Source organism: Ostrea edulis, chromosome 4 (assembly GCF_947568905.1).
Source record: "Ostrea edulis chromosome 4, xbOstEdul1.1, whole genome shotgun sequence".
In the NCBI taxonomy this organism is placed as follows: domain Eukaryota; kingdom Metazoa; phylum Mollusca; class Bivalvia; order Ostreida; family Ostreidae; genus Ostrea; species Ostrea edulis.
The window spans coordinates 87,170,244-87,179,915 of NC_079167.1; the positions used below are offsets into that span (position 1 = coordinate 87,170,244).

At 35.5% G+C, this 9,672-nt stretch overlaps 1 long non-coding RNA gene across 1 annotated transcript; it reads left to right on the forward strand.

Annotated features, from left to right (window-relative positions):
- The first annotated feature begins 6,241 nt into the window (after positions 1–6,241).
- On the forward strand, positions 6,242–9,398 carry LOC130054418 (uncharacterized). The gene is made up of 2 exons (XR_008802733.1): positions 6,242–6,616; positions 8,782–9,398. It is a non-coding gene; the product is annotated as an uncharacterized LOC130054418 (long non-coding RNA).
- The last annotated feature ends 274 nt before the right edge of the window (positions 9,399–9,672 follow it).

The following is a 9,672-nucleotide window of genomic DNA, read 5'->3' on the forward strand; positions in this document are numbered from 1 at the left end:
TTTAACAAATCCCTTACCATTGTAGGAAATACAAGGTGTAGACTTGAACTTGAAATAAGACGAAATACTCGACTGAACCCTTTTATGACGAAGAATGTTCCTTATGTTGACGGCGTCTATTTCTTTGTTTGTAAATTTGAGCTTAAGGAACTGGCGGCATGATTTTGGAAGGAATATCATTGGTTCAAATGCTGACTAATATGTTTCATGCCGATGGTCAGGCTATTCTTTGCACACTGATTTTAACTACGGATAACTCCGTTTACCTGATCAAGATATAGGGCTCACGGCCTCGATCCAGGGCTCATAATGTAAAACTTATACGGACTGTTAGTCCCCGTGGGTCTCTACAGCCCAGTAGCTAAGTACTTCGTTACTAGCTTGAAAATACGGATGTTATTTCGGATTTAAAACATTTCGGTTATTTGTCGAAATGTGCATCTGGTGCATCAAAATAGGTACCGTATAAGTTTTACATTATGACCCCTGGGTCAAAATTGGTACCGTGTAAAACTTATTGATGCACCAGATGCGCAATTCGACAAATAATGTCTCTTCAGTGATGCTCAACCGAAATGTTTGAAATCCGAAATAACAATGAATTTTTAGAGCTATTATAGCTAAAAACAGTGTGCCAAAAAAGTGGAGTCAAATTCGTCAAAGGATAAGAGCTATGCGTGAGGGAGATAATCCTTAATTTTGAAATGAATTTCTAAATTTCATAACAGCAATTAAATATACGTCCGTATTTTCAAGCTAGTAACGCATTACTTAGGTACTGGGCTGTAGAGACCCTCGGGGACTAACAGTCCACCAGCAGAGGCCTCGACCCAGGGGTCATAATGTAAAACTTATACGGTACCAATTTTGATGCACCAGATGCGCATTTAGACATCTCATAACTCCTACAAGCAATACAAAATAGACAGTTGGGCAAACACGGACCCCCGGACACACCAGAGGTGGGATCAGGTGCCTAGGAGGAGCAAGCATCCCCTTTCGACCGGTCACACCCGCCGTGAAAACTTATTTCTGAAATATTGTGAACTGAAATGATAGTAGATTCAATGCACATGCAGAACAAATCAAATTTTGTATTGGTGCTAAAATAGCAAAGTTCAGAACGAGGTGCTAAAATAGCAAAGTTCAGAACGAGGTGCTAAAATAGCAAAGTTCAGAACGAGGTGCTAAAATAGCAAAGTTCAGAACGAGGTGATAAAATAGCAAAGTTTAGAACGATGTGATAAAATAGCAAAGTTCAGAACGAGGTGATAAAATAGCAAAGTTCAGAACGATGTGGTTGCTAAAGCATCAGATGTGTTTGTTCCTACAAGCTTCTAATACTGGGTTGGTGTTCTCAGTAGGTAGAATGTTCACTTCGTAACCGAGAGGTCGTGAGTTCAACTGTGTCATGACCGCTTCAAACCTAAGACCTAAGCATATGTAGTGATTACATCTTCTCCAAAAAATCGTTCTCGAGATGTGGGTCACGGTTGGTTTTTTTGTTGTTTTTTTTTGTATTTTTTTTTTTGTAGATTATCTTAAAACAGATGTTCCATGTAGCGAACCTTCAATTCTACGTCGCTAAGACTTACGCATGGGTTTAAATTCGTAGTATTTTACTTACAGCTGGTAATGTTTTAATATGAATGGAAATTTCTCGAGGGGATATAAATTACGCAAACAAGAAAATCCTTTTCACCAAACTATCTAAACTATCCCCTGACCACCATCTTGGCATCCCTGACTGACCCCGGCATCCTTGACTCCGCTTACCCTGTCTCAAACAAAACAGATTGAAAACAGAGGATAAGTAGCGCTTATTATCATTTCAATGATAATCCTAGGGTGTATTAAAGTTGTTAGCTTCAGTAATGCAATTAAGTTATTACACATTGTTGTTGCATTTGTATTGTAAAACTTAAACGGTATCAATGTTGATGCACCAGATGCGCATATTATGGACATAATGTTCAGAATAATTATTAACATAAGTATGTATGAATACAGATTATAATTTATGTTTTTGATATACGTTCTATGAAGTATTTTGCTTTTGGATGTTTGGTTTTGAAGTGATCAATGTATCGATCATATTATTTATTAAAGTACACACGTATCTTCAAAATTGAAATGGTGAAAATAACGTACAGTGATAAAACTCATAACTCCTAAAAGGAATATATGATTAAGAGTTGGGCAAATAGGGATTCCTGAACATACCAAAATGCTATTTTGTATCAGCCGCAATGACGTTACTGATGAGGAAAATATCAAACACAATCTATTATCTTAATAGAATCCCCATGTTATCAAATCTATGGAGCAATAATTCAATTCTTTAAGTATTGCTTCAATGCCGAATTCAATGAAAAACTGTATGGATCCTCGTGCGTTCCTTTAAATAAGGTCTATGTGCAACCCGATATATTTTCTTGATGAAAAATGTGAAGATCACAAACTTTGGGGTCAAGAAAAATATTCGAAATACCCGAGGGTTCGAGATAATGAAGTTAGAATATATAAAGAAAATATAGTTGGGACTTCCAGCTCACTTCAACATAGCCATGATATTCGAGATATCCATGTTCGAGATACCCTCTAGTTTAACTGTATCATGGATTTCATGTAAAGTATAACTATTCCCTAACATTGATTCATATCCAGTACGATGTTTATATAGTAGAAAATAAAACTATTCAATTTTTGTTTTTTTCACTCTGAGCTGCGATATTAACTATCATGTCTTGACTTCAGATAAGGTCACAAGACAGTGAATCCGCAAATCCGTCTCTATATAAACACATGCTTCAGAAAGCAGCCTACGCTGTGACAGGGAAGAGTATTGAGAAGGAAGGAGCTGGGTACAAAGTCAGCGCGAATATGAACAATGAAAAGAGAGCACATCTTGAAGTTCGATTCCACTAAGAATCCATGAGGTCGAGACAGCTGCAACGACAATTGTCTTTATGTGTTACATTGTATGTGTGAGGCGTTGGTAGAATAGAAACTTTACTTAGATTACTTATAAATTAATGTATGTAAAATGAACTTGAAAAGAAAGAAAGCGAGAACGAGAAAAATAAGATATGTGAAATTTAAATTCCATTATTAGTTTAATGCCGTTCTAAGTATCTATTCAGAGCACTTGTAAGTAAATGCTGTAATTTAAATGTAGATAATGTAAATTTGTTCATGTATCGTTTCAATCACGATTTTTCTGCATGCATTTGTCAGAGTCCATGTTTTTCTGCTCTCGATTTGTATATTTGTATGATTTATGAGATAAGTCAATAATTGTTATCTTCACTTCCTCATGCAAATGACTTTAAATTGTGTAATTGTCAAAAATGAGATGTACCACACACCAGTTGTGGCACAATAAGTTTCTCCTTCACAGCAGTTAATATATTTGTGAGGATCAAAGATATGAGCTTGGTAAAAGAATTCCTAGATCCTGGAATGTATATCTGTTTGTAAAAGTTTCTGTGTAGTTTTGGAATCCAGAATAGGTACGGTAACTCATATTCATTCGTCCCATTTTGCTGGGATATTATGCTCCCCAAAGTTTGGAAACATATTGTTTTTACTATTACTATCATTAGTAAGGTCTTTCGTTGGAAGATTAATGTCATTCTTAAGTTTTTTCTCTATTATTACTTGCTTTCTTACAATCTTTATGCAAGATTTCTTGGATATGCGTCGACCGATTTTTCTGAAATTTTCAGGGATGGTAGATATTTACTGGAACTTGATCGATTATTTTCCTATTTTGATCACGTCATTTAAAGGACACATCGCATGTTTACAAAGTATACAAAATTATATGCATTTTGTCTTTCTTATGCTTATAGTAATTAATTCTAACAGTTTGTCTGCCGAAATATTGCGATAATTAACCACATTAAATACATACTTAGATATAAGACCTGATATCAAAAGGTATCGTTAATGAGTTAGGTCGTCACGTGGCTCAGCACAATTGACGTCATATGCGATCTTCTTCGATCAACTGATTGTGAAAGAAGTGTTAGATATTTGTAAAAACTGTGGTTTTAGGGGCCTGATTTATTCACCATGGACAACATTTATTTCGATGTCTTATTTGTTTTAGCCACCAGTTCATACAATTAGCGATGTATATACCCAAATGTAGCGAGGAAAGCGAGTATGAAATCGGCAATTGCGAGTAAATGATGTTTATATGGGTCGCTGTCTAAACAATATTTGATAATGTTCTTCCTTTAAACACCTGTCTTTAGCGGGTTTTAAAAACTGCAATTATTAATAGATTTATTTTTGGATTAGATAATTAAATTATGATACATTACATCATTAACAACTTTACCTACTGTCACGGGTGCATTTCCAAAAAACAAAAGCACCACCAACAGTACATAATACACCTGTGGAAAGCTAATATAGCGTGTTTTTCTTACACCATGATTTGTAGAACTTGGCTTCAGGTAGTATTAGTTATCATCAGGGTGTGGCATATTTTCTTTGCATCATAAAAATAGACAAATCTTGTATTCCCAATGTAGTATTTCCACTTGGCATAATGTGTATGTGTACCATGTATACCAAGTTTGATGGTCCTAGCCCTAACGGTTTGGTCTGTATCCTACTACTATGACCTTGACCTTTGACGTGAGAAACAGTAGGCATCCTCTACTTGGCATAAGGTGTATGTGTACCAAGTTTGACAGTCCTAGCCCTGACAGTTAGGTCTGTGTTTTCCTACGAATATGCGTGATACTACGACCTTCACTTTTGATTTCTGACCTTGAGAAACAATAGGCAGTTTCCTCTCATCATGGTGATCAAGTACTCTAAGCCATCTTCATCTTTCATGCTAAAGAATGCTAACGCACATGCACGTATATCGTCTTTTGAGAGCGTCATTATTTGAAGCACCATAACATTTTTGTTTTTCAATAAAATAATTTGAAATATATGTTGTCGATGCATTTTTTTAGGATGATGAAATTCAACACAGCATCAAGTTACATTATAACATATATAAAATAGGTCAAAATTAGTTTCATTCCTTAGATATTTTACTTCACTGTGAAACGTAAATCATAGAAAATATATGACGTCACAATCAAATGACATTGTGAGACAGAAAAACCTCACATGGCTGTCTCACATGGGTAAAGTCGATCTAGAATAAGATCTGCTGTCAAGGACTCAGCAAAGACTCGTCCTAGACTCCTTAATTTGTCCCCTCGATGGAATTTTCCTCTCTTCTACTAATGAAGGATTCTGTTAATCATTGGGGGATTTTATCATTAAGGGCTTATACTGTAAACCGTTCATGCGATACTTTATAATCTAATCACTGCAAGTGCACTCCGTATTGTAGTTTGTCATTGAGCATAATTGTTTCATTAGCGGTTTCTACAAGGCATAATTGGTGTCAGATGTGGTCAACACTTAATGAGTGGGTGTTGTATACTTGGTTTATACATAATCGAATATAGATTTTTTTTTCTTTCATGAAAAGACAAACTGTGGCATCAAATCGTGAATTTTTCATAACATGACAAAATTAGGGCAATTTTTTAAATCGGCCTACATGCACGTGGCTACATCAATTTACCTGTCATTTACACAAAATTCAGGATAGCTTGCATCATCATCAAATGTACCCTGCAACAGGATAATTGCAACATGAAATAGGGCATCTTCTTTATCTGACGATATCACCCCAAATCGTCGCCCGTCCCAAATCGGTGCCGGCGACGATTTGGGATGGGCGACGATTTCAGGTTTCTTATGTAACACCCCAATTAGTCGCCCATCCCAAATCGTCGCCGGCGATGATTTGGGCATAACGTCACACCCCTAATTGTCGTCCCCCTTGCTGCAACTATTTGGAAACATCATTTACATACAAACTGACCCTGTTTGTTAACTCCGTCTCCTCTCCTCTTTCTTCTTTTTTCTTCTTCTTCTCCTTTTTCTGTGGTCCAGCTATGACTACAAAAGGCTCTAAGGACCTTACAAGCATTTTAATCTTCTACTTCGTCTTATACTTGTTCTGTTGTATATTTTTTTTAAAAGATTTATTATGATCACAGTATTTGATATTGTTGTTTTGGTTGGTAGTGGTTTTGTTACAATTGAAAGAGTTGCATTTGTTGTTGGTGGTGTTGGTGGTGTCATTCTTGTCTATATTAATTTTTTTTCCGTCCAGTCCTCTAGAGAGAGAGAGAGAGAGAGAGAGAGAGAGAGAGAGAGAGAGAGTATATTATACGTCTCCTTTTCATTCCACAGTTTTCAAGAGAGGACCTTCTTATTTCAACTTCCAATCAATGACACATATTGACAAATTTATTAAGTATTCATAACAAATAGTGTAAGGAGCGAGATTAACATTTCCTTCGCATACATTTGCACCTCTGTCAAAATACCGACGCAGTATCATATATCTCTTTGATAAAAAGTACAATGAACACGGCGTATAAAGCTTAAATGGATATTGATATTCCTTATCTCATGACGACAAACCACCTGGAAGAATAAACACCAAACCAAAAGTTGAACAAACGGGCCAAACCATCATATTGATGAGCAGGAATAAAAATCAACAAGAAGGAAAATATAGCATGTAAGTTCTGGAATTTTGTAATTACAATAGTCATGAAAAGATAAGAATGATGTCTAGAATTTTGCGAATAATAATACATTAAAGGAAGTGAAGATGAAAATCTGACAAAGGGTTTAAATTTGTCATTTTGATGTATATAATGAATTCTCAAAATCATTAAGATGTAGATTTCTTTAGTAGGGAGATATTTCATAAAGATTAACTAATCTTTTCAATAATCCTTGGGAGCTGACATATTGAAAACATTATTACCTCCCTGCTGGGTTATTTCTTAGCATTCACTAGAGGGCAGCACTGATGCTGGTGTCAGTAGGACACATTGTGTATTTTTGGCACATTGTAAGCATCAACATTAAAATGTCATCAGCAGAAAGTGAATTAAATTTGGAATATCAGTTTGAACCTGATGTTACAGAGGAAGAAATTGTATCTCGGAATAATTCTTCTTTATCAGCAATTGATTTTCAAAGAGAGGAATTTTCTTAATTGATGTGTTTGTGGAAATTGTAGCTATGTAAATTCAAAGGGTGTCTTTGTTGTCATGAGTTTGAACATTTTGTGACAGATTACATAGATATACACATAACGTGCGGTTCTCTACACCATATTTGACATGGTGTGTCTAAGTTCTGTTATAATTGATACAGCTTACATTTATCCATGGATTTATGTATCCAGAGAGGAGGGGTCTCAGAGGACTTGGATAACAACTTGTTAAACAAGTAAGAAAACACGAAAATGAAAAATACCTTCTGTATATACATGTATCAAAATCTAAACATAGCATTGCATCTGTGTGTAAATATTTCCAATAGGGGCTGTAAGCTCACAAACGAGATGACGCGAGATTTGAGTACTTCCGGTGACAAACAAACCTTTACGGTTTGCATGAAATCATACAAGTTGGAAATATCCTGCAGTTTTTATCGTTTTTTTTTTTTTGGTCGATGCAAAAAAGTGGACGTTATGGAGAAAGTTGTGCAGGTAAGTATAAATGCATTTAAATACCGGTAGTAAACCTTATTTCCGTTATATAATAAATATCTTGGTTTTGTTTGTTCCACATCTAGGGCCTTCATACCGATCATCAGTCTTTAGTAACATATACGCTCAAGTAGATCTAAATAGATTTACATTTATTTATTTACAATCCACAAATCAAAATGTACACAGTTATACATCACGTGCAGTCACGCTTGAAATTGTATAAATCAAATGTTTATAGAGGGAGGAGCATGATTTTACGATCTATAGAGATAATTTTTACGAAAAACATTCCTAGACACAGCAGCTGTAGTATTACTAAATAGTACTATTTCCATATACAACACAACTTCCTCACTGATTTCTTATCGGCGTCGCGCGTACATGATCTTGATTAGCTGCAATAATATAGCCCTGGTCTCCTTTTAAAAAAAGGTGGGGGGCGTCAGAGTAAAAAACTCGGAGAGGGCTATACAGGGGCGTAGCTTCGTTCGGCTCGAGTAAGCACGTGCCTACACATTAAATTTTTTTTTTCATATTCAAACACATTTTTGTCCCTAAATATTTGCAAAAAATAATATGGTCGAACATACAAAAACCATTAATATGCCTTTACAGCATGGGCGTTAATTTTCTAAACATCGATACATTTTTTTAGTTATCGGCTCATAAATCTTAAAATTATTCGGAACTGGCCAAACGACTGTATCTATTTCTAGTTTTTAAAATCGGAATTATTATTCCGTCTGGCCTTTTCTTTTAATAATGTATTCTACATGATATGAATAATGGTTAAATATATTTTTTATAAACTTCTGATCACAATGACTCACTCGACATAACAGTTTAAAAATCTTTGAAAAGTTGTACAATATTTAATGTCTATTGCAATTATTTTTATGCTCAGAGTAGTGCAAACGAGTCTCAATATTTCAAAAAAAAAATTCGGGGGTGAACCCCCCCCCCCCCCCAAGCGGGAAGGGACAACCCACCCGGCAACCACCCACCTCCCATTGGCGCTTCGCGCATCGGCCAAACCTTTAGAAAAGTATTAGTTTATACTAAATTCAAGAATGTGGCTTTAACTTAAGACTACATGCAAGTCTTACAATAACTTCCTTGAGATAAAGAGAAACGTATTATACGAAAATTATTTTTCTTCCAATTTTCTTTAAATTTAGGTTAGATGGACCGATGCCATTGAGACTAATGTCTTGCAATATTCCCGGACACCTTGATACCCAGGCCATGACATACAGTTCCTGTAAGTGCTGATATACCGTCAAAGCAGTGACTTGTGTAACACCGAATGGTGCTATCACTTATTTTTCAACTTTGAATACAGGATCAACTTGTGCTTCACAGCAAAGTTCCTGCAAAACCCACGGCTGGAAAACGGTTTAGGTGTTAACCATCTGTGATCAATTAGCACAAGGTGTGTTCTTGAACAATGAACATTCCAGCGTTTTTATCCTTAAGAGGACAGTTGGCTTATGAAAAAGTTGAACTGTGTTACATAATAGCCAGGGGAGTATTTACGTCAACGGGGCTAAAGAAAGGATAAAATCCACATACCAGCAGTCTACGAGCCAATATCAACCAAGATAAATATGTGCATGGGATGCATTAAACAGTATATTAAATATTAATAACTCTTTATTCAACCGTAATCTTTTATTAACTTTTTCTGGAGTGACTGTTAAGTACAATGTTCTACATGTTCATATCTTCGGGAATTTATGAATAAAATAAAACTTGTGTTTCAAATAGTTTAGTATGAATAAAAAATGCACTACTGATTGTTATTGTTTTACTATGTATATTTTATCAATACATGTTGATTTTGAATTCATTCAGGTATGGAAATATTATAGGTATAATTCTGTCAATGTTATGTGTCCATTCAGAGTCCTTTATGATCCCGGATAATTCTGCAGTCAGCTGTTGTCCAAATAATCAAGTTGCAGCAATAAAATTCTATCACTTTGCAATGTTCTTTGTCCACTAAGAGTCCTTGATGATTCGGATAATTTTGCATGCAGTCGGCTGTAGTCCAAACAACCAAAACGCAA